Source organism: Manis pentadactyla, chromosome 8, assembly GCF_030020395.1.
Source record: "Manis pentadactyla isolate mManPen7 chromosome 8, mManPen7.hap1, whole genome shotgun sequence".
Taxonomy (NCBI): domain Eukaryota; kingdom Metazoa; phylum Chordata; class Mammalia; order Pholidota; family Manidae; genus Manis; species Manis pentadactyla.
The window spans coordinates 26,067,350-26,091,500 of record NC_080026.1 but is presented as its reverse complement, the minus strand read 5'-3'; the positions used below and the strand labels follow the sequence as shown (position 1 = coordinate 26,091,500).

Here is a 24,151-nt window from a genome sequence, read left to right as displayed (position 1 = left end):
TAACTAGTAGCTGAGTAAGGGATTCCAGATTTGCATGCCCTTCCAACAGGCCCATTTGGCCTCCCTAATGGGCCAATTCCAAAGAGGAAGAGGAAAGAGCGGAAACAACCTTGTACTAGAAGCTAGAAACACTAGAAATGTGAATGCATTGTAACTTTCCATAGGCTCTGGGGTCAGACTGCTTAAGTTTGAATTCTAGCCCCTTTCCTTATTGACTCGTGAGTTCTGGTAAGATAGTGAAGCTGCCTCAGTGTCTTCCTCTATTGAATGGGGGATAAAAACAGGATCTCTCTCACTGGGTAGTTATGAAGATTTGAAAGTCCCAGAGCTTGGCACATAGTGAGTGCCTCATAAATGCTAGGTATTATTGCTATTGTTATTAGTATTATTACTTGCTAAATCCAGGGACAGTTTTAGATGACAGTGAGTTCTATTTCTCTCATATAATAATTTTGTGACTAGATCCTATGATAATTTACAGTAGCCACACTGAGCCAGTAAGATTTTATTCTTTCTCTAAGTGTGGCAAAGGGCAATGGAGGGCATTGAAAGGTCAAAATGTTTAAGCACGAAACATAAAATGTAGAGTTTGAAGATACCTGCCATGGAAAGCGGGCACCCAAACACTAAAGTAGGCGTGGTACTGCCACCCTAGAAGGTTGGCGGTAGAATTCCATTTTGCAGAAGTGGCAGCTGAAAGTTCAAGATGATAAAGGACTTATTGAAAGTTCACGCAGCTAAGTGGTGAAATTGAGTTTTCCATTTTTCATCTGTCTGACCTCAAACCTTGACATCTCTCTGAATGCTGCATCACGCTTTTCGAAACCTTGCACGCAAGGTACATGCTAAAGAGATTTTATGGTTTTTGACATTTATGTTGCACACATTCAAAAGAGATAAAAATAGACTCCATGCTGCTGATATAATTACTAGAGGCTATAAAAGCCATACAAAAATCTGGAGAGGGGGTGTGGGAATAGTCGGGGAAGAACATAAATAAGGGAGCAGTGACACAAACTAGGACTACACACTGTCCTTAATTCCTTCGCGAACTCCCCGCAGTCCTGGTAGAGTTCCACCATATAAGATCAAGCCTTCATTTTGAACTTGGAAATCTCCCCATTTGCAGGCAGAGGCAATGCCAGCAAGCCACAGGTGGGCACCACATGAACAGGTGAGAAAAGCCACTAGAAAGGGGAGCGTGAGGATATGGTGCCCCTAAAAGAGCACATCAATTCTAATTACACTGCCTGCTTATGTCATACTTTGGTATTTATTTTTCAGTCTGGCGGTTTAGGACACTTCTAGACAAACGAGAGTCCATGCCTTGGAAATCCCAGAGAAGACAAGTTGGGCAGCCTCAGGAAGAGACCCTGGCTGGGCTGTCAGCCCGCCTGCACTGTGGTGAGAAAGCCCCACTCCCGTGAGCTGGCATGGCTGCCCTGGCTGGCCCACAGCATCCCTGCTGCAAACTGAGAAACCTGAGCATGTACTTCTGCACTGCCCCTCAGCAACAAGCAGGCCAGAAAGAGCAGAATCTGAACCCAGGACACAGGAAGAGATCTTCAGGAAAACGTGCTTTCCTATTTCCTCCTGGCTCCTTGCTCATTAGCATTCTAATTTTTAACATGCACGTTGAAGCCAGAACTAACATAACATCCTGAATGACAAACTTCAAGCAATGACGGCTCCGCCACTCGCCCCTCACGGACACAGGCGGTAACGAGACACACGAACACCTACAGGGGGCTCAGTTTTCAAAGGCCACATACGGGCTTTACTTGACCTTCAGGTTGGGAGTTGGGCAGCTGATAGAGGCTGAAACTCGGACCCGGTTGGATTTAGCGCAGGGGAAGGTAGGCCTTGAAACTGTGTGTCCTCCCTTCTGGGTTAGAACAAAGGTGGATACCTTGACACAGGACTGGTGGCTGCTTTGAGAGCTGGCCTTGCTTTTGACTGTTCGTATGATTGCGTCCTTCAGCCAACAGTGACCATGACACCGAATTCATCATTCTTGAGGAAAGGGCAAAAACCGGGATGAAATGATTTGCTAAAGGTTACAAACTGAGTCAGGGGCCGCAGAAGGATGAAAACATGCAGCCTTTAAGAGGTCCAACTTAGGAAGGGATTTGCATAATTCATATTCAGATGAGTGGTCAACCTTTTTTCAATACTTAAGGGCAAGGGACTTCGGCATTTCAGATAGACAGTCTCTCTGATCAGATATTTTAGGAGGCATGTAATAGACTTGAGTTTTAAGCTGCGTTGTATTTATTACGGCAATTCCAGTGGGAAATATATGCAAATTTTACTTTCAAATCTTTAAAATCAAAATCGTAAAAGGAAGTATGTGGATTATAATTAAACCTCACTTATAGCAGGTCTAGGCATCACTTAGGTTAGCTCCTTCGGAGGCAGTGTTCCTAAGGTCTCTGGAGTGGGTGAGTGGTTTTAGGAACTGGGAGAAGCAAGTCATGGAAAGGGGGAGATGGAGGAAAGGCACAAAGAAAAAAACCCCACATTTAAATTTGTTACTTACGCATGAGATCATATTTCTGGGCACTGTGCAGAGGTCCTATGGAATCTGTTAGTTCTAATATAGAAATACTAGAGTGAGTGAATTGGTGTTAAATTTAAATCTACATAGAAAGTAACAGTCTGGCTACATTCCTTGTAAGACTCTCTCAGGTAAATTCGTAAAAAAGTCCATTGGAGAAAAGATTTTTCTAGCATTCAATACACTCTTTTCCAGTAGAAATGCAATTTGTGTTTAGGAAAATAAATATCCAGAGGGAAGCTGCACGTTTTATTGGCTTAGCATCTCTTATGCTGTTATCTTGAAAGTGTTGTTGGACTTTGTTAAGAAAAAATAGTATTTAGTATTCTTAGACAGGTGTAGAAATTATTTGAAGGTGTACTTGACTCAAACTGGGAAATTCTGATATTTCCATAGATCAACATTTACATTTGACCACTTGGAAATCCTAAAGGATAAGCATTTTGAATGATGTAACTTCCTCTTGAATGGTTCATTCTGGAAGTTAGTAATACTAGTACCTCCTGCTGTGGTGTTGCCACTGACACCTGGAAACCTTTGTAAATCTATTATCAAACATTATAACAAAGTTTATAATCAAAGGTGTCTTCTTTTGATTTGGAAAGAAATTGTTTCCTTTTTGCAGAAATCTTTAACTCTTGAGTTTCCTAATTTGTACAGACACATCAGCCCATAGGCATATTGTATAATGGTACATGTGCACGGATGACATTTTACAAGGTCCAGGATGCTCACTTTGATGGACTACTCTGTCTAAGTTTTAAATGAAACTGTATTTTTTCAAATAATACATTTCCTATGTGTTTGATAATTTGTAGGAAAGATGAAAGAGCTGCACCTCACAAAGGCCAGTTGTGAAAAATGTGTCAGCAAACCTCCCCTCTGACCTATCTGGGGTCCAAACTCACATTTTCAATGATTTCAGCTCACTTGTACTGTACCCTCCTTGACTGCAAGCCTTGAAATAGTACTTAGAGTAAACTCCGCATTTCATCATATGTAGACATTTCTGCATCAAAGACTACTTTGGGTCTTAAAATTCTTTTGTGAGAAATGCATACCTGGGTAGGAAACACGTGTTTTAATGTGCCACAAGTTTCTGATAACTTTCCTTCTGTTATGCACACCACAAGATTGTGTGCTGATTCTCTCCTTTACACTGTTGCAGCAAGGGGAGGCCCTGATTTAATGCCAGGAGAGAGAGGGGGTACCAAGCAGAAGGAAAAAAAATCCAGGGGTGCTACAAACGAGAGGAAACAAATAGTGATGTAGCAGAGATATTATAGATAAAGTAAATACAGCATCACCACAAAAGTCTAAACACTTGTTAAACTGTCTGGTTTTAGAACATTTCAGCCATACAACATTATTCAACTACTCATCACTGTGAGAACAGGCAATCAGGAAAGCTAATTTCTTAATTAGCTCTGCTCCGGCGGTAATGATTGCAGATCGTGTCAACTAAAATCTGTTTGGATTTCTGTAAATTGGAGTCCGACAAGCCTGCAGTTCCGTCGCCAACCTGATAACTCTCACCCCCCTGTCTTTTGTTTTTCCTTTCAGCCTTTTTCCTGTCGCCATCTCGGTATTTAATCTGACACCGCCAGGCAGCGAGAAGGGCTTACTCTTCCCCTTAAAGAGAAAGAGAGAGGAGGAGGAAAAGCAAAACATTTACGTGGGGACAGGAGGGCTGGCTGCACAGGAAACCTGGTCCCAACCTAAACTACTGACAAAAGCCTTTAATCTTTCCCACATTCCTCAAGGCATTCTCCTTCTGTAATAAGACATATTCCTTTCAAGTAAATCCTGATAAGGGAATTCATTTTTTTTACAGGAAATGTATATCCTTGTAAGTCTATCATCTTATTTAGTTTCTATATTACTGGTCCTAAGTAATCCAGAACCATTTCCTTATCATCTGGTGTGCTAAAGGCACCATCATCAAAACAAACTATCTATTAATACAACTAAGGTTAAGCAAAGCCAAGCAGTTTGTGCCATATTTAATATGCATACAACAGAGGCTTAGCTTTCTTAACTGCCTGTTGGTCAGAAAAGACCAATCTGTTAGATATTAAAGGATTTCAGTTGCCTAGCAGACAGTTAGTGTGACATTAGAATGTATATTCCAAAGTCCCCATTTGTCTGATCTGGGCAGCTCTGCACACAACCAGGCCTGTGTGGACCCAGCATGGGTCTCTGACCATCAGATCAGATTCCTTGCCTGCACTTCCCTTCATTTGCTGTGTTTCTCTGGCTCCCCCTCAGATTTCAGAGTCAAACTTTCAGCAAACATGAAGGCAGAAAAAGAAATCATTTCTATGCATAGACTCATTAGGCTTGGAGTCTAGTTTCACTGTCACTTTAAATAAATTAAAATGAGATTTAGAAAAACACAAAGGCCTGGTCTGTAAATCATTCTATTAGTATGTCTGAGTGCACTTAGGTGATTACCTGATGTCTGTGTGATTAATACTAAGCAGAGGTGTGGGCCACGCTACCATCCCTGCTTCTTGTGGTGGAGAAACAAGACAGAGTGACCAGGGTGGAATTACAAGTTGGCACCATTCAGTGAAAAGCAAAGAAGTTTTAGGAAAAGGAGAACTGGTGTTTTCAAAGAATTGCTCTCTCGCTAATGAAAAGGAAAGGTCCAAAGGTATCTGGATCCATCTAAATAAAGAATTTAGCAAAGGGACGACTCATAGCAGTGGTTGGTGATATTTAGACAGAAGTCACGACTGAAGTGCAATGACATATTCAAATATATCAGTACATACCTAGGAATGATATGCTAACATCTAAGAAGATGCAGTGTAAGTGATTTTTCACTGTTCATTAGTTATCCCCAACCTCTATGGCTTTCACTGAGGATTTATAAAGCAAGCAGATGATGTTCCTCACAAAATAAGGAATATTGTTAACAGTGATCCCAAAGATGTGGCTACAACATTTAAGAAAAGCAGTTTATCTGAAGTTGTTATAATAAGATCAGAAGCTACAAAGCATCCAATATTTCTGGGTAACTTTTTAACAAGATTCACAAACTGCTTAAAAAACTAAAAGTGAACTACTGAAACTCAGGATTTCCAGAGCAACTGCAAACTGTGAACAGAAAGATGAGCCTGATTATAATTGTGTGGACACTGTCAAGGTTCCACCCCAAGTGAATGCCCAGGAGCCCTGGGCCAACTGGGAATTCCCCATGCAGACTGTTTGTTTTATCATCCAGAGGGCATTTACCATCATTGGAACTCCTTACAATTCAAAATGTACACACCAGCCTGGAGGAGATCAAGGATGAATTATTTTACCTAAACCCCTTGCTTTGAAAGCAGCTGCCCTTTGATGCACACTTTTGTGAAAACCATGCTCAGTGAATATCTATTGTGGTTTGATTAATATTGCAGTTCAAACTCTTATTGGAGAGCCTCCTCATTCTGACACCCATATATATGACTGTCCTCACTTGTCATTTATACTAAAAGCATCAACCCTGTGCAGAATGTAGGGGTTTTGTTTGAACACAGAATTTTGAAAGTTAGGAAAGAACCATGAAATCATGCCTCACATATGTGAATGTGCACACACAAGTGTGTTTGCTTACACCATCACAGCATCAGCACACACACACACACACACACACTCCTCACGCACGTCACTACACACACCCTCCAAGCTAAATCTGCCTCCAATTAACCAAAAGCACAATTTTACTCTGACAGGGAAGATTTCATTTGGTCCACATATGACTAGGGAGCCGGTTTCATTTCCTGTAAAAACCCCCTCAAATGCTGCAAAGTTACCTGACTCAGCTGCTTGTAGAAATCAAATTCAGTCAGAGATAACAGCTAATCATTTGTCACAGTAAGAAGCAATTCCCTGAAATCGGAAGGGAAAACCTGCCGCTTCAATCCGCAGGTCTGTCAGATTGCTAGAAATTACATTCTGCTCTGACTAACCTCTGCACTTGGATTGCTAACGACAAGAAGTCTGCTCTATCAAAAGAGAATATCATACATCCAGGAACCGCTTTTGATTCGTTCTGTTCCAATAACCTGAGAAAAGTTTATGGACATGCCTTGCTGCCTGGCCCTCAATTTCCACCAACCTGCACACTGTTTTGAATTTATAGTGCTGCAGCTCCACAGTAATATAGGTAAAATTTACAGGCTGACTCTCTGCTACTTCATTGAGAGAAAATTAAGAGTTGATTTTACAACCACACAACTGATACTTGCTTTCTGATACTTTGAGGAAGTATAGAGTTTGGAGGCTTCACTTAAAATGACAAAAGAGAAAAAGCAAATTGATTAACTCTCAAAATATAATTTATATTTTTTAGATATGCTTCCCAGGAGGGAGTTAACTTTCTACTCTTCTATGTAAACACTATTTGTGCAGCATATTATAAGTTTAATAAAAATGATATATCACTCCTCTGTTAGATTTATAATTTGCATAGCAGTTGTCAACAAGAGATTTTGATCAAAATGTTCCTCTCTGTGTGCATAATAGTGCTTACAGGATCATTGGAAAGAGGTAAGTTCAGTATCTTACCTGAATCCTACAAAGTCATTATGATTAAAATATGTCTCAAGGTAGCTTATTGACCCCCAAGAAGTTCCTGCCTTGAGTTAGACTCACAGGATCTTTTTAAAAACGAATAGATGACATATTTTGCAAACAATACTCGGCCAAATACTCTTCTATAACTCTGGCCAGATTTATGATGAACACATATATTGCAACTCCTTTATAATAACTCAGAGATGGAGAAGTCAGAGACTCAGCATTTAAGAGGTCTGTTTCTTAAGACTGAGTCTATCCCAAGTTTGTTCCATGGTGTGTGTGTGCTTTTAAAGCATTTTATTTTCCACATTGGAATCAGTGGAGGATGGAGTGTGAGCAGTGACTCTGAATTTCCTTTGCTTTTGTCAAACTGTGTCACTACCGTAAAGTTATTTTAACAGAGTTTATTTGCCTAGGCATTTCCTTTCTCTTGTAATAGTGTAAGAGAAAGGGAAAACAACAATGCAAAATGTACACACGGTTGAGTGGATGTGGGACTCTTTCAACTCCTATCGTAAGCAGACAGTTCAGTGATAAGCATGTGGGCTTTTTAAAGCTTTTAAAAAGTATTCATAAATCTCTTTTTTTTTTTTGGCTTTTCATTTCAATTTTCTCAAGCAACTGCTGTGGGAATTAGACAAGTTTGAAAGCTCTAATTTCTTTCTTTCCTGGACCAGTCCTGATTACTTCTATCATGATTAATACTGACTGAAATAGAGGAACTTTTGCAAATTCTTCAACACATTATGTATTTGGTGTAAAAACTATATACCATTACACGAAATATAATAATTGATGTCATTAATATGTTTGATGGGATTATCTAACAGAGTTCCTTGAAGTAACTCCAATCAATCCTCAGTCCTTGGTCAACCCTCAACCTGTGGTCTTAGATCCTCTCTTGCAGAGTCATTGGTAGAGAGCCCAGGGCTTAAGGTCCAGTACTGTATAAGAATGCAAACAAGCAGATTTCACAATCAGATGACACTGAGAAGTACGCTGTCCGTGCCAGACTCTCTTTACTGACTGTTCTCTCATCTTGGGCCAGCCACGGGATCTGAGAGCCTGGTGCATTTAGAAAGAAGCCACCCGACTGCTAAGTTTCCCTCCTGCCTCTTCCCAGTTATCCCAGCTCTTCCAGCCGCTACCTGTCAGGGTTTCCCACCACTGTCCTGGCCAGAGAGGCATCCCTCAAAGGGTACCTTTACCTTTCCCAGGAGAAAAGCATGTAGAAGAGAATGTGCTATCAAGCTCTATATTACCATTTCCGGAGTCTATGTGTGCCCCAAACACTCTTTTCTTCTAATAAGTTTAGGAGGAGAGGTTGATTATGTAATAACACCTGGCATGTATGCATTAATCTGACAGCACAGCCCATCCTTAGACATTTCTCACTTGATCCTCACAACAATCCTTTGAGGAAGAAAATGCAATTACCACCATTGTGATTTTATGGAAGAGTAAACTGAGACTCTGAAATTTTTAACTGACTTTTCCCCAAATCACCTTAATAGCAGGATCTGCATCTGATTCTTGCCTCCAGATCCTGTCTGACTCCAAATCCCATCTGTGCCCTTTTCATCACCCTGGGGGGGGTACAATCAAAGTGCGTACACCAAAGCCAAAACAGGATTTCTAACTTTTTAGCAGAGTATGGCAGTGTAAATATCATATCCTCAGTGTCCGTCAGATTCCTTGAACACATCTGTGCCTGGGAAGGAGTTCAAAGTGGATAGGAGGGGAGAACTAAGGAAGGTCCAGAGTAACTGAGCCACAAGTTGTAGGAAAAGTGAGTTAGAGCTAAGGAAGGGCGTCTGGGCTGCAGTATAGTAAATGTGTTAATGGGATAAGCAAAGTCCATAATTTTGGGGCAAAATAGGTTTTATCTTGCTTGAAGAGTTTTCTGTTTCATGTTTTTTCATAAAAACTCACCAATTATCTGTTGATCTACCATATTCCCTCTCATCTCCCAATTTATTGAACATAAAATTCAAGTGGATTTCACAAATGGACAGTTGGGTACTAAATAACTCACATAAGTACTTTCTTGGTTGACATCTTTTTTTTTCTGTCCCAATTCATGCTTCTTTTAGGATTTGAGGTTAGGTATTCAGTTGAAAGTACCAGTCTTCCTTTGGTCTGGAGTATTATGCTAAGACTAATTTAAAGAACCGACATGCAATGTCATGACGGTAATGTACATGGGAAACTGAGTCCCTTATACTCTATAGCAACTTGAAATTGTCCCTCTATTGCCTGTATTGGTGGGCTATTTTCATTGCTTCTTTAATGTTATCTACGTTACACACACACACTCACACACACCATCACCACCACCACCATCATCACCACACACAGCTTTACGCTTTTCAGGCATTCATATTTACTAGAGTTAAAAGGAAAAAAAGCAAGTTAAACATACCAACCAAGTGTTTATAATATCTTAAAATACTTCATATTTTTATAATTGAAATATAAACTCTGGATGAATAAAAATTGAATTGGAAAAGTTCACTACTGTTTATCAGGAAGAGATTTGTGACAGATTACCTGACTTTCTTAAGAAAAAATTCAAAAGGGTTTGCAATTCTTGTCAGCTGTATGGTATTGATTCATACCACAGTATTCACCTTGGGCATGATATAAATACAGTAGATATTGTGAGGCTTAGACTAAAAGAAAATCATCTTTTTATAATTTTGTTCACATTTTAATGGATAGAAGACATAGAATATACTTAATTTTTCTAAGAGAAAAAAAAAACCCTGCCCATTCTTCTGAAATTTAAGTAGGCAGCCTTGAAAGATCACTGGGAAAAGTCTGTATTTTCTCAGGTTTAACTAAATAATTTATGCATACTTTCACTTTGGCATGATGAAGCAATTTTGGCCTTTAAAATCCACAACTACTCAGGAGGGAAAAGGTCTGGTTCCTGCAACTTAAATAATTTAAACATCCAGGTGGAAATGCTTTCAGCAGTTTCCCGTTTTGAGACAAAGGAAGAAGACTTCAGAATTTTGAGATACCAAGAATAAAGAATGAATAAAAGATAAACTTTGGATGTATTTAATTTAGAATGGAAATCCTTTGAATGATGTGGACCAGAGTGAGGGATGAAGTGAAATGTCTGTTTGCCTGCTGTTTATAATAAATGAAGACATAGAAAATAATATGTCAGCATAGCTCTAAATCACACACATACGTGCATACATATATAAACATACACACATATAAATAGAAGTATCTAAAAAGCCTATAGAACCCTATAGCCCACATCAGCTCAAGCCTTAAACATTAGGTAGCTATTTGAGATCTTAGAACTGTATTAAAATACACTGTGCTTTAATAAAACCCTGGCTTCCTGGGTTATATAGATGTATCTATCTTTGATATGTAACTAAGTAGGATGAATGAGAATGGAACAAAATGTCTTCTCTAGGACATAGGACTGCAGAAAATACAGGGAACCACTAAAATGCTAGAGATGTTGAAATGTAAGTGTCCAGTATAATCAGCACTCAGAGTCCTGGCTTCTTAGCCTTACGTCAGATTTCAGAACTGCCTTGGGGAAGTTTGCTTGTCACTTGTCACTCAAAGATGAATATGCACATTCCTGTTCTGAATCTTAGAACAGGGCACCTGGCATAAACAGAAAATTTAATCTCATCCAAAGTATAATACTATGAGCACTTTTTTTTTTTTTGAAAAAGAAACCTTTGTCCATAACCCTGCTAGTTATACTTCTTAACTGTATTATTTTAAGTCTATAAGTGACATACTTGTAAAAGAACGTGGGACTTGGCACACAGCCACTGTAGATTTAGAGCACAGTTCATAATAAGAAAATTTTGAGGGTTAAGAAATAGTCTCCTGTCTTATAAACATACCAAAAAATGTATATGGCACTTGGTGTAATTTCTTGTGGGAAGGAAAAACACCCCACTCAAAATGAAGCACTGTTTTTTTGTTTGTTTGTTTGTTTTTGGTTTTCTTAGCTTTGTCATATCCAGATAGTTAATGACTCAGGTAAAGATGAAAGCCAGCTAAATTACAAATTAAGGTACCAGAGCTGAGGAATTGGTTTTCTTTAGAGTTGAGTGTGATAAAAATTATACAGGAAGGGTAAAAAGAAATCTTGCTATGTAGGCATTAAAAAAAAAAAAAGAACAGAGATGTCCTCCTTTTACGGAGAAGAACAGGTCTTCAGTGTTCACAGATTTTAAGTCTCCAAACCTTTTGGCCTGTGCATTATGGGCATGCAACCCAAAGAGAGGGGTTCTGAAGAAAACATGAAGAAAGGTTACCTCTGAGCCAACGGGGAGTGTCTCACTTGGCCAGGGCTACATAAAAGAGGATTGCTGGAACCAAGCATCACGTCCAGAACAAGGTCGCTATGTTATGATGACTTCATTCTGAATGCGATGCTAGATTTGTTTTCTTGTGGTGGCAGGGGTGAGGGCCACCTGAATGACGTGGGTTAGAGATGTGGAAAGGGGAAGTGATATGAAACCATGGACACATCTGTGCTGTTAAGGGATTCTAGAACTATTGAAAGAGCTTAACCATCAACAGCTAAGGTGTATGGAATGTGAATGGTGCCCCAAAAAGAGACTGAAGGGGGGTGGGTAGTTATTTTTCTTTCATTTTCTTTTTCTTACTTTTTTTTTTTTTTATCATCCATTGACTTTAATTAAGCCCAGCCAGCCTCTTAAGCATGGGAAACTTGGAGAACTTTTTTGTTTAAAGTGACCTTGTTCCCAGGGTTTTCCCTGCAACTTCTCTCAGCTCTGTTGCAAAGATGAATATTCACATTCCTGCTCTGAACTTAGAACAGGGCACCCGGCATAAACAGAAAATTTTAATCTCGTCCAACATACAATACTACAAGCACCTTATTTTTTCTTAGGAAAAAGAAGCCTTTCTCCATACTCTGGCTAGCCATACTTCTTAGCTATATTATTTTAAGTCAATTAATTCAAATTTTAAAATAATGAAATTACTAGCAGAGACTCTAAACTTCTTTTAGTATATTAAATTGGGCAGATTGCTTCTCTCCTTCTAATTATGAATGTTGCAGTTACAAAGAAACTGTCATTTTGATAGAGCAAAAAGACAATCTGTCTGCCAAAAATGTCCAACCATAATTCTAAAAAAAAATGTCATCAGCATCAAGAACATGCTACTTTGTTTGATGTACTGTCTTATTGGAAACCTAATTTGCTTTGAACCTCTGAGACAACACATAACATAAGTTTGTGTGACTAATTTTTCTTGGAAATATGAGTAATTAGAATTAGGGCCCATTCTCATAGCAGTAGTGGACAGGTTTTTAAAAATTAAAAGTAAGTACTGGAGTTATTTTCTTTGCTTTTTTTTCATAGCACTCCTACCACCAAGTTGAGAGGGGATGCTGAGCTTTGCACTGGATAATGTGAGTCCCCATGTAAATTGTGAGTGATTGCAAAGTACAGAAAGGTTTATTACCTGAGGTGAGCCCTCCCAGAGCTCCCGGAGTATAAAAGCATTAAGCGTATGTTCTAACAAAGTCATAAAAATCAATAAACAGGAACCCCCCACCTGTGCAATGGCCCCAGTGTTAAGTTTTATACATGTAGTAATAGTGCATATCAATTTTCTCCACCCTTCCTACGCTAGCTATTACAGGGCCTACCACCACCGGAGGGACGGCAAGAGCCGCACCATTCATCCGTCCCACAGAGTTGTCTACATGCCAGGCCCATTGCATCATTGTCAGTTTTATTCTATCTGCAACTGGACGAGACTGCAGCCCTAGCTTCCATACACCCACTCAGTACCGCAACAATTGCAAACTGTGTGCCTCTGTTTAAAGAGTTTACAAGTCCTCCTGAAAGAAAAACAGAACCGTTGCATATTAATGTCCCAGACCCCAGAGGATCATACAATGGAAAGGGGAAAGACAACATCGCTGCCACCGATATGTGACCTTGCCCCACTGCTGCAGTCTCTGGCTTATCCACCAAGGTTTAAAAAATAATCACGCATTCATGATAAGCACCCAGATGACCAGGTTTCTACAGCAACTAGTTGTAACCTGCACGTTCCTCCCAAGCCAAAAGGCTCAGAAAGCACAGGTCACTGTTTTACAACATGCCTGGTAACATATGCAAAAAATTAGGCCCTAAGTATGCAGTCTTTTCACCGGGCTACAGAAATAACTACTCACATCACACTTATTTCATAATTAAAGGAAATCCTCCCACCCCACCTCCCCATTTTTACCAATAAGGCAGAAAACATCACTGAATGTGTCACCTTTGTACCGCAGCCACTCTTCACCATCTATTACTTTGTAATGGGGGTGGGGGGACAAGCTGATTAAAATCCCAGCCACTTGTTGGTAAAAAGGTCCAATAACTTTGGGGGAAATACTTCACTTGGGGCAGTCTGAAAAAAAAAGGGGGGGATAAAAGAGGAAAAAGCCTCGTTTTAATTATATCCAAAGATAACTGCTCTGGAGTAATGAGGGGCATTTGAGAAGACAACCTTCATTCAGACACAGGATTTGGGTGAATTATTTTCATTATTGTAAATGGTTCAATTGGCCATAGTTTTAATAGGCCTCAAAAACAAAAGACAGCCCATGGAGGTGACTCCTCTTCTCCCTTCCCCAGCAAAAAACAAACCAAACCAGAAAGTGCAGGAGTTTTACTGGCTGAGGTTGCCTTTGGTAGCGTTTGCAGCACGGAAGTGCCACTCATGGACACTTAAGGCTGCGTCACGGAGGAGCACAAAAATAGAATGAAGTTGTGCTGCAAATGAGAAATTATGATATAGCTCAAGTACTGTGGCATGATACAGGCAAAATGAGCCATCTAAACATTTTCTAGGACCCCAAAAATAAAGAAAATGGAAAATGCAGCTCTCGTGTGATCACCACCAAGGTGTGCCCGGGGTCTTACCAATTTCCAAGCCATCCACAGCAGTTGCTATGGATATTATGAGGAAATTAGACATTTCTAGCAACGCAAAGAAAGTGAAGCACTCCAGTTGTGAACAGCTGGCATACAATAGATAATTTAAGGGAAAGTGACCCTCATGTATAATTTTTAACTGAAGAACTGTCAGGCCCCATTAGCTCCAATAGGGCCTGCCAGGACCAAGATCGGTTTATAGGAGTATTGTATTAGCCTAGCTTCTGAAAGACCAGCATGAAAACATAATATGGGGATTCAGTAAATTTAGTGTTTTAAAAATTGTACACATTGTTTGTTACACTGACATCAATGCTCTCCGCCTGTGTGTTCAGAATGAAAAGCCCAATAGGGTAGCAACTACCGTGGTAAACAATTTGTGGAAAAGCCCTTCTGAGCAGTTGTACTATGTTCAAAAGTAACCCCCAAAAGTTAAAAGGGAAAACCAAACGGTGGCTGTCACACTGATTATTCACTGTGGTACTGAACGCCTGTGAGTCAAAGGCCTTGAAGAAAACAGGGGAAGGAGCAGAAAAACTATATACAGCAATTCAAGAGAAGTTCTTGTTAGAGAGTAAGGAAATTCCCAGACAGTCTGTGAAGAAGGGGACATGATCGAACCAGGGACTGTACCATGCATGCTTCAAAAGCGATAGTCAAAGTAAACCATGGAGGAAAAAAAAGAGGTCACCTTTTCCCCCTCAAGTTGGCCATTCAACTAAGCAGATATGTATTAGAGCTTTACTGACAGCAGGGTTATCTAACTTAAACACATGAATGACAGTTATATAATTAGCATGCTATGGTTTCAAGTAGTGCCATCTTTATTGAAAGCATGGATTCATGGCAGAGGTGTGAATGCTCAGGGAAGGCTTCATGGAGAAAGGGGTAATGGAGCTGATGTACATACAAAATATTTAGCCTAGTGCATTGTAGTGCCTTGTAGTTAATGGTAGTGGTGGCTATGTTAAGCATCTGGTGGAATGCACCATACTTAATTCTGGTGGGAGATTTTGTGCAATTTAAAATCACATTTGCCTTACCTCTCTATCCTTAGGTAGAACTGCTTGTTATTGTCTTGTTGGTATTCTTTGGTGTAAATGTTTCGAGGAAATTCCAGGCCACTTATATCCTATATTAATGGGATTCTTGGCATCCTCTGTCCCTTTTAATGTTGCACTGATGTGGAATTAATCTCTCTATTTAGGTGGTTTGTCTTTGCTACAAATATTAAATAATCAAGTCAACATCTTTATATATTTAAATCTACCATTTTGTTATTTAGAGAGGCAACTATTCACTCCCATAATTACAGCCACTTAAATCAAAGTCTACTAATTAGATAACATAGCTGGGCTTTACAGGTATTATAGAATATTCTTTACCAGACACCATATTACAAGCAATCATTAGCTCAGCTATAAAAGGGTTTAAATACTAATGTATTTTTTAATTTGCTTTATAACCTAAACAAGCAATCAATGTACATTAATAAGCATAATTGTTTCTTTGGCATCTGTCCATTCATTTGGTCCACCTTGACAGCTGCAGCACACTCATCGGCAGAACTCAGTAACCACAATACACGAGCAGAAATCATCAGCGACATCTTCCCGAGTACATATTATGTGCTAAATGATTTTGATATTGAGAGATTAAAACCTCTGCAGCTTGTGGTAATGTCCCCCTTGCAGGTGTTCCAGATGAGGAGTTTGACAGATATTTCCACCTCAAACACCACTTTCAAGTGGCCAGAAAACAAGTCTTAATGAGGTGATAAAAGTGTTTACCTTTGATTAGGTGAGCATCTCGATAACAGAACATGGAGGACCACTTCCAAGAGTAAATATGTACAGAAATCGCTGGCTACTACCACTCTGTTGGGGTCTGGAGGTTAGCACTGCAGATAACAGGAACACCTCACTCCTTCAACACGCCTTGCCATTAGCTATTTGGCTTTGCCATTGGCCAGCTTGGCTTTGCCAGTGGAAAGAGTAACACGTGTAAGAAGTTCATACACCACCTGCGGACTCTAACAGTTCTTCCAAAACCCCTTCCTGGATTCTAAGACTCTGTGTTATTCTACAACTCAACCACAGCCCTTCCCGTGGTAGAGTACAACTGTTTTCTTGTTTGTCTGTTTCTCAATAAACTATGAGGACTGAGATTTTGTTTCCTTTATCTTTGTATCTTCTGAGGCTAGTTCTGTGCCTCGCCCATGGTTGACATCTTCTGAATGCATGAATTTTGTTGTTGTTTTCTAGAGACACTGGAACAATGTTCTGTAATTCTTGTATCTGGTGTTACGTATAAGGGTTGATATCACACTGCCTACTGCCGAACAGGGCAATAAACACCCAACAAGAGCCCTATGCAATCGTATACTCCGCTCACTTCTGCTGGCCTTCCTGCAGGGAGACTTCCTGAAGGTCTGGTGGTTTGACTTCACAGGAGGTGAGTTATCATTTGGTCCCTGACAACCTCCGTAAACAGTTAAGCTTAGCCTAATAACAAACATGAAACTGATAAAATTGGAAGAAAAATAAGGCCCAAATGGCAGCCTCACCCCACAAGTTGCATGCATTCTAAAATAAAGGAAATATGAACAAAAGGTAACTTATTCAGTGTCACTCGTACATATTTATAGCTTAAAAATCAGTCAAAGTTTATGTCCTGAGGTTGCACCTTCAGGAAGCCAGATGTGCCTTCTGCATGTGACCTAAGACAGGCCTGGAGCAACAACTAGATAATTTCTCCCTCATCCTCTACACCGTCGATTGCGGCGGCTTTCTGAGGTGAGAGAAACTGACAGCACTAACTCTCCAGGGCAGAACTTTCCAGTCAAGTGGATCAGCGGACTGAAAATCTCTTATGAATAGTCATTAGGCCTTCATTACAAACCCCTCAAAACCCAGTTCTCTTTTCGCAACCAAATGCCTTTTGTCATCTTCACAAGGTGCATCATTTAATTACCAATTGATTTCTTTATATATGACAACATGTCAGATAGCAAAATACAGTGTATCTCCCTTAGGGGGAGAAGTCTGTTAACCATCAGGATGCCAGATTATAGAAATATCTGAAAAACATGCACCCTTCCTCCTGTTTCTTCTTTTAACTACCTCTAACATCTGAGTTTCTTTCTTTAAAAAGCCAGTAAAAGAGAAAAAAAGGAAGAAAAAAAGGCAGGGAGAATCACGATAGAGCTCTCCCATGTCTTGAAATACTTTCATATTAGTGAGAAGATGTTTTTAGCCTGCTCTGAAAAATGAATACTCAACAACGTATAGGGAATATACAGTGAATTCCAAAACACAACTATATAGAGAGCTACCACAGCCATCTTTCTACATAAAAAATTTAAAAAAAAAAGTCAAGCAATTGTTCTCATTATACCCAGAATTTACTCAGCTTCTGACTTAGCTAATGCACTGAATCTTCCACTGCGCAAGCTGCCTGATAATCAAGTCAGTACTGTATTAATAAGCTGAATAATAAGGGAATTTAAAAAATGTACAGGACTATTATACCGTAACAATAAAACCTCAAACGGAGTAAACCGGGGCAGTGCGGAAGGTAGGCGTCAGAAAATAATGAAAGCAGTGTTGCAGCAATGCACTCCATTGTGTGGTTGTGTAAATGCCTGCTTCTTTCATCCACAGAAGCCACATTACATGAGTCCGAAGTGTTCTCAGAGCGTCACTATGACTGGTTGTGCGAGAACCTGGCACCGGCGGGCCCTGAGAGCTGACACACTGTAGGATGTACTGCAGGTGTACAGGCCTGGGAACACGCTCTAATTACATATTTTCCTGCCGCGCAACAATTAAGGTCGCCAAAATAATTGCCAGTTTCTTAATCCCTCTCTAACAAGACTGACATAAGGAATGGTTTATTTTTCTCTGGTTGTTTTGAAAGTGTTCTTCAAGATTTTGGTTTTCTATGGAACTGCATAAAACTAATTCTTATGTTCAGATGGGTGATTATACCATTGTTAAAGAAAAAAATAGAAAGACCCGTCTTTGAATTGTCGTAAAACTAAAATAATTTTTAAAATGTGAATTGTATGAGTTTGTGGGTGGTTTCAACATTTCCTTCTCTTAAAAAAGGTAGATTTTTCTTTTCGTGCCCTATGGTTGTACTTTCTGAACTGCTCAAATCATGCGGGATGTTAGAATGTGCCAGAGGTAAAAAAGCAGATCAGGGTAAAACACCGGCAGAATAGGTGTCTCCACTTACTTAGAGGTTGGTCTTTGTCTTTTGGGAGGTCATAGAGCCTGTTAAGAATCTGATTAAATGTATGGACCCACTGCCCAGAAAAATGCATCAATGTATGAAGTGTTACCACCCATCTCTGGTAGTTCACAGATCCCTTAAAAACCCATTAATGAATCACAGGCAGAGGACCCCCATCAACTAACAAATATGGCAATTATTTATACACTTCCCTCCCTTCACCCATCCTTGCATCTTCTGAGCCATCTGACTACCACATGAAGAATCAGTATCTACAACAGGCATCAGGAACCAAGTTTGCGAGGTTTATACTTGTAACTAAAACCATTAATTTCATTAGTGTTGGTTGTCCATTTCCCATTTTCGTTGGGCTAACTGGGCAGAGCTGAATCATTTGGTGAATTTTGAGCCAGCTTACTACCTCTTGCCCCCTCTCCTACAAATCAGAAGATAGCAGTGCATGCTGGTGGAGTACCGAGCAGACAAACTGAAGTTATGTCAAGTGCATTACAATTTAACACAGGCTGAATGGTGGGGGCAGCAGATGTAACTAATGGGGTTAGGGAGAGAAAAGGCTCAAGTAGAGAGAGAGCGGATGGAAGGGAAACAAAAGTGGTTGTATCATTAATAGAGACTTTAAAGGGGAGCAGTTTGGAAGATTTGGGGAGGGGGTTTGGTAGATGGAAAAGGAGGCACATCTGCCTAGAGTGGCTGATAGAGGAGAGAGGAAAGAGCTACAGGAGAAGAAGCAAAGGAGGAGAATGAGAGGCTAGGAAATGTGGAGCTGCAGAGGGAAGGTTGTTTGATTCTATTCATGGAGGTAATGACCCAAATTGTCCTGCTTTCAATGTCCCATCCATGAGACATCTTGCTAAGTTGGTGGTGAAAACTACCTGTGATAATAATTTCATCTTGATTTTTGAAAATACAACAAATTTATTTGGATGTTTGAAAAATCCTTTTATTATGAGCATGGTGTGTGGTTTAATTATTAACCGCTCCCCCCACTTTTCTTTCTTTTGCATTGGATGTTCAAAAAAGTATTAGGTCAAAAAGGAGCTCTCTGAGTAGACAACTAAAATTTTTGTTTTACGGATAGGAGAGGAGAACAGGCATGCCATTTCTCTTTCGTCAGACAAGTGAGATACTCTGGTTCTTACTTGAAGAAGTAGAGACTCTTGAATCCCAATGACGGAGAGAGAGAGAGAGAGAGAGAGAGAGACAAAGAGGCTATGTGTGTGTGTATGTGCGTGTGCGTGCGTGTACGTGTGTGTGTGACTGACATAGCAACAGGAGTTGATAGTACAACAGGGAAAGGAAAAAGCGCAAGGACCAAATCCTTTAAGGCCTCAAGGAGGAGAGTGCGGCCAAACTGGGCTGTGCCACTGAAGTCATGCATACTATATCCTGGGTGCCATTTCCACCACCAGTGCACAATTCCTGTGTTTATTACATGGAACATCACTCACTTTTTTTAAAGTTCAAGAATGCCCTTTCTTACACCTGTGCTGAACTGTTTAAGGAGAGAGAATCCCAGCCCCTCCTGGTGTATAAACAGCATCAAGGACTTACTTTGATCATTACTAGATTCACTCTATCAGTCACTCAACAAGCATTTATGGTTTTCTTGAGTATTTCTTGAACAGTGTATATATACTGAATATTTGGAATGTGTCAGGCTCTGACCGCACCCCCACCCCCAACTGTTCTTTCTCATACTGGTCCACGAGTTCCTGTGAGTACTCCCTTATTGACCTGTGGAGCTAAAGCAGTACCTGGCACCTGGTAAATAGCTAATATTTGTCAAATACAATAATGAATTGGCTGAATATAAAATAACGTCCCTGTTGGTAGGTTTATAATAAAATGCTTCAAATAGGTGTAAGCTTTAAAAAATGGTTTTCTCATGTGAAAGTATAATTATTAGCAAAATAAGGTTTTAAAATATTGCAGTCAGTTTCCTGGTTTAATCACAATTCAAGTACCTTTTTCCTGGGCACAGCCTGTACACCAACTACCCATTCCCTTTCACAGAGCATGCTAAGTAGATATCTGTGGATTCATTTTTGATTGATATAAACGCTGTCAGTCAGCACTGAGCATTTCGCTAACACTGGCAAGACTCTAGTCTACTGATCTCTTGAGTGCCTACAGACTCTCTATTAGACACTATTCATACAATTCTACACCTACCCCATAAGAGGCGCTTTTTTTTAAAACGCAGTTTCCTTGACCTGTGTTTTCCTTCTAGCCAGACTTCAGACACAAAGGCAGAGCACTAAATCATTTTCTAAGAAAAAACAGCATCAGGCCATTTGAGTCATTTGGGCTGCTATTTATTTGTATGCTGTACCTGAAAAGTTATTTTTGAGCTAGTGTAGCTCCCTAAATCATATTTTCCTTATTACCATTATTATTTCAAGATGATCATTAATTGCTCTTTGGTTTTCTAAGTGAGAAACATCAAAGAAAGGACAGTTCCCCCTAATTTAACTCTTCTTGAAAGGTAGCTGATTTACAAACAAATTACTTGTGCCTTGTAAGGAAGAGCCAAATGTGTCTGCTCATTTGATACATTTTCAAGGGCTGCAGTGTGGAAATGAAGCTCTAAGAAGCTCCCGTGTGATCCACAAACAACTTCATGCTGTATTACACGTGCATCAGATACAGAGACCAAACCCTCTGAGTTGCTAGCAACCTGCCAGGCAGAATGCTTGCTTGGCAATGCCTTAAACAGCTTATTTAAATTGTAAACTTTCCAGTCACCACTTACAGGTAATTTTGAAAGTTCATTATATAAACTAAACAGTTTAATCTCCATACTTTGCTTCTTAAATCATACATGCATGATCTTGGAATGGTGTTATTTAATCTCTCAAAAGCTCATCAACTTTGTTAAGAAATCTCCTTACAGAGTAAAAATGTATCTGAACCATGCGTGAAGCTTCAACAAATATATCCAACTTGAGGGCAAATAATGTTAGAGACATGGGTAGGAATTTCCAGGATGAAGTTGTGCCTTTAATAGAAATCACATGAGAAGTATTTTCAAGTCATAACTTTATAGTGTAAGATGATCAAAGCCAAGCATTAATACTTTTTTATCAGCTCACCTTCTAAACAATATTTCAGTAGATTTCCTTTCACACAGTGATATTTGTAATAAATGTTCTGCCTTTGTTTTAAAGTCAGTCTGTAGAAAGATGACATCAGCTTAGCAAACAATAAAGTGCCTGTAATATTGTCTCCAGAGGGCTGTTACATTTACTTTGTAGCAGTAAAATTCAATTTTCAAAAAACACTACATGAATGATGTTAGGTTATTAACCCTATCACCACCGTAAAAATATCATCATTGTGTGCAGAATGTAGGTCACTATCTAGAGCCATAAGTTGCTTTTTTGTTAAATAATCCATTTAAGCTTCTTTTCTCCCCATAGCCTGGATTGTGTCCCTTCTTTTGGGGAAAAAATACTCCTGTATTTAGTCAGCAGGCTGGAACAAGACCCCTACACTTTTCATGCGGGAGCTCTTGCCCTTTGTTGCCTTCCAGTTACACCTCCCAACACTGAAGGAACCCTCTGCATTTGCTTCCTAGTGAAGTCTGTCATTCTTGAATTAAAAATTAGTGTACCTTGTCAGGGTTTTCAAATGGCAGAATCATCCCTCTCACACGTTTCAGTTCCAGGACGAAAAGAAAATAAGAATGTGCCCACTTTCCAAAGCCTGAATCATGCTTGCAGTTTCAGACCTTGAACACAAACACTTTATTTCTGGACCTGACTGTGTCTCGCTTGCTATGCGTGAGTAAAAACATTTTATACCTGATACAAGTGATTCCAATCCTTCATGTTTAGAAAGAAGAGGAAGCTTTATCAGCAGCCCATCAGCAGGCAAAGAGTTAACTAGTTAAACTTCCACAAACCCCCACCCTAACTTTCCAAAAGCTGACAATAAGTAAAAGTGCTGGTTATCCATTTTTTAAAGGGATGGGATTGGTTTTAGAAGAAAAGGAAAGAGGATCAAACACCTCAATGCAACAAAAGGTTGTGTCAGAAGGCCCTCAATCACAAACCTCCTTCAACCACAGATATTCCAACCTTCCAGAGCAGTTACCCAGGCAGCGCAGCTAAAAAGTTCCACGACATGAAAAGAACAAAAACCAAAGGGACAGAGGTAGTTATTGTCATGCACACGTCTCTCCCTCTCTCTCTTCTCTCTCTCCCTCTCTCTTTTTTTGACTTGGGCTTTTCCCTCCCCCACGAAACTTGCATAAGCTGTTAGAGAAAAGTGATGGGGTGGCTGGCTGAAAAGAAATCCCCTATTTGTAAGCTACCTCCTAGGTGGTGAGGTAGATAGACCTCGTGGATTTTCTGGGAGAAACACCTGAAGAATGGAGAGAGCATCTAAATGAACACTTCAAAAGAGTCATCTGAAAGGACAAGGGTAACCCTGTAAATACAGTCAATATGCCCTTGAAAACACTTGTTTTTTTTTCTCATTCTTTCTTTTTCTTTTTAATTGATGGTATTTTCTTCTCAGACACATTCTGCCTTCAGTGCACAGTGGATGTAAGTTATTTGCATTTTCTGTGTTGGGTCTTAGAGGTATCTTAACAACATGTGCGAATTTTCCACTAAAATGTAAATTATTAACAAGTCAGAGTTTTCATTTGTTTTATCTCCTGATGTGAGATCCAAATAAGTATGTAGAACACTTAAAATTCTCACTATTTCTCTGCTTTCTGGGAGATAAATCTCATGCATACTGCACAGAACACTGTCTTATGGATAACATGCATAACAGGAAAATAAAACTAATTTGAGGGGGGATACTATATGTTTCCTGGAGATTTAGCTGTATAAGCAAAACATATTAACCCCAAAAAGCACCCGAGCATGAGTTCATGATCATCTTCTTATAATCAGCCTCAAAAAGCATCATTTAAGTCTTCTTGATTACCTGGTTTGATACCAGCCATGTTCAACCAACTTGGCCCTTGATTTCTACAAGCTACCACTGAAACCAGATTAAAGAAACTCAGTTTGTGCTGTCATCAAATTTTAGATGCAAGGATAAATGCACACGCAGCGTGATGGTGATGGAAGGGGGTGTGACTGGGTAGTTATTCTTTGAGATATGGTAGCAACAAGAGTAAACATTTAAATGGTGCTTACTACTTGCCAGCCATGTTCCACATTAATCACCTGTTTTTCTTCACAATAATCCATTTTACAGATGAGGAGACTGAGGCTCAGGGATGTTAGGTAACTTGCCCTGTGTCACAGGTAGTGAGTGGTAGGGCTAGAAGAGCTGAAGCTGGGCAGGTTCCCAATGGCCATACTTTGTTACATCAGAACAGAGGGAAAGAAAGCAAGGATGATGAGAGACACAAAGTTTTAGGATCTGCCCAGTTAAGGGTGTGTATCAGGAATTTGTACAGCTTAGCAGAGTCTCTGAAGCAATGAGAAATTGAATGATTGGATAGCAAAAGGGATGGGCTTATCTTGGGGAAAAAAAATGACTAGAGCAATTGTGAGAAAGTGGGATTAAGAAGTAAGACATAGAAAGAAAGCATTAGAACACAGTACAGAGAGCAGTAGGCATTCTCAGAGAAAATGTTGGATTGGTTGAAGATAGAGACAGGAAGAGGAAGGTTCATCAGTGGGGTTAAATTAAGCTGGGGCTTGATAAGCTCATGTCTGGAGGTGGAGAGAAGAAGGCCGCAGTTCCCTATGGGCCAGGGCCAAAGCCTAGACTAAGAGCACAACGATGAGAACAAAAAGGAAGGGGGTGGATTCAGGAAATGTTGGCAAAAAATAAATATAGAAAAGTG

The 24,151-nt window shown here is 39.8% G+C and overlaps 1 protein-coding gene across 5 annotated transcripts in view; it reads right to left on the bottom strand.

Moving 5' to 3' along the window:
• ZEB2 (zinc finger E-box binding homeobox 2) overlaps positions 1 to 24,151 on the bottom strand; it is a 129,790-nt gene that overhangs the window by 59,739 nt on the left and 45,900 nt on the right. The window lies entirely within an intron of this gene.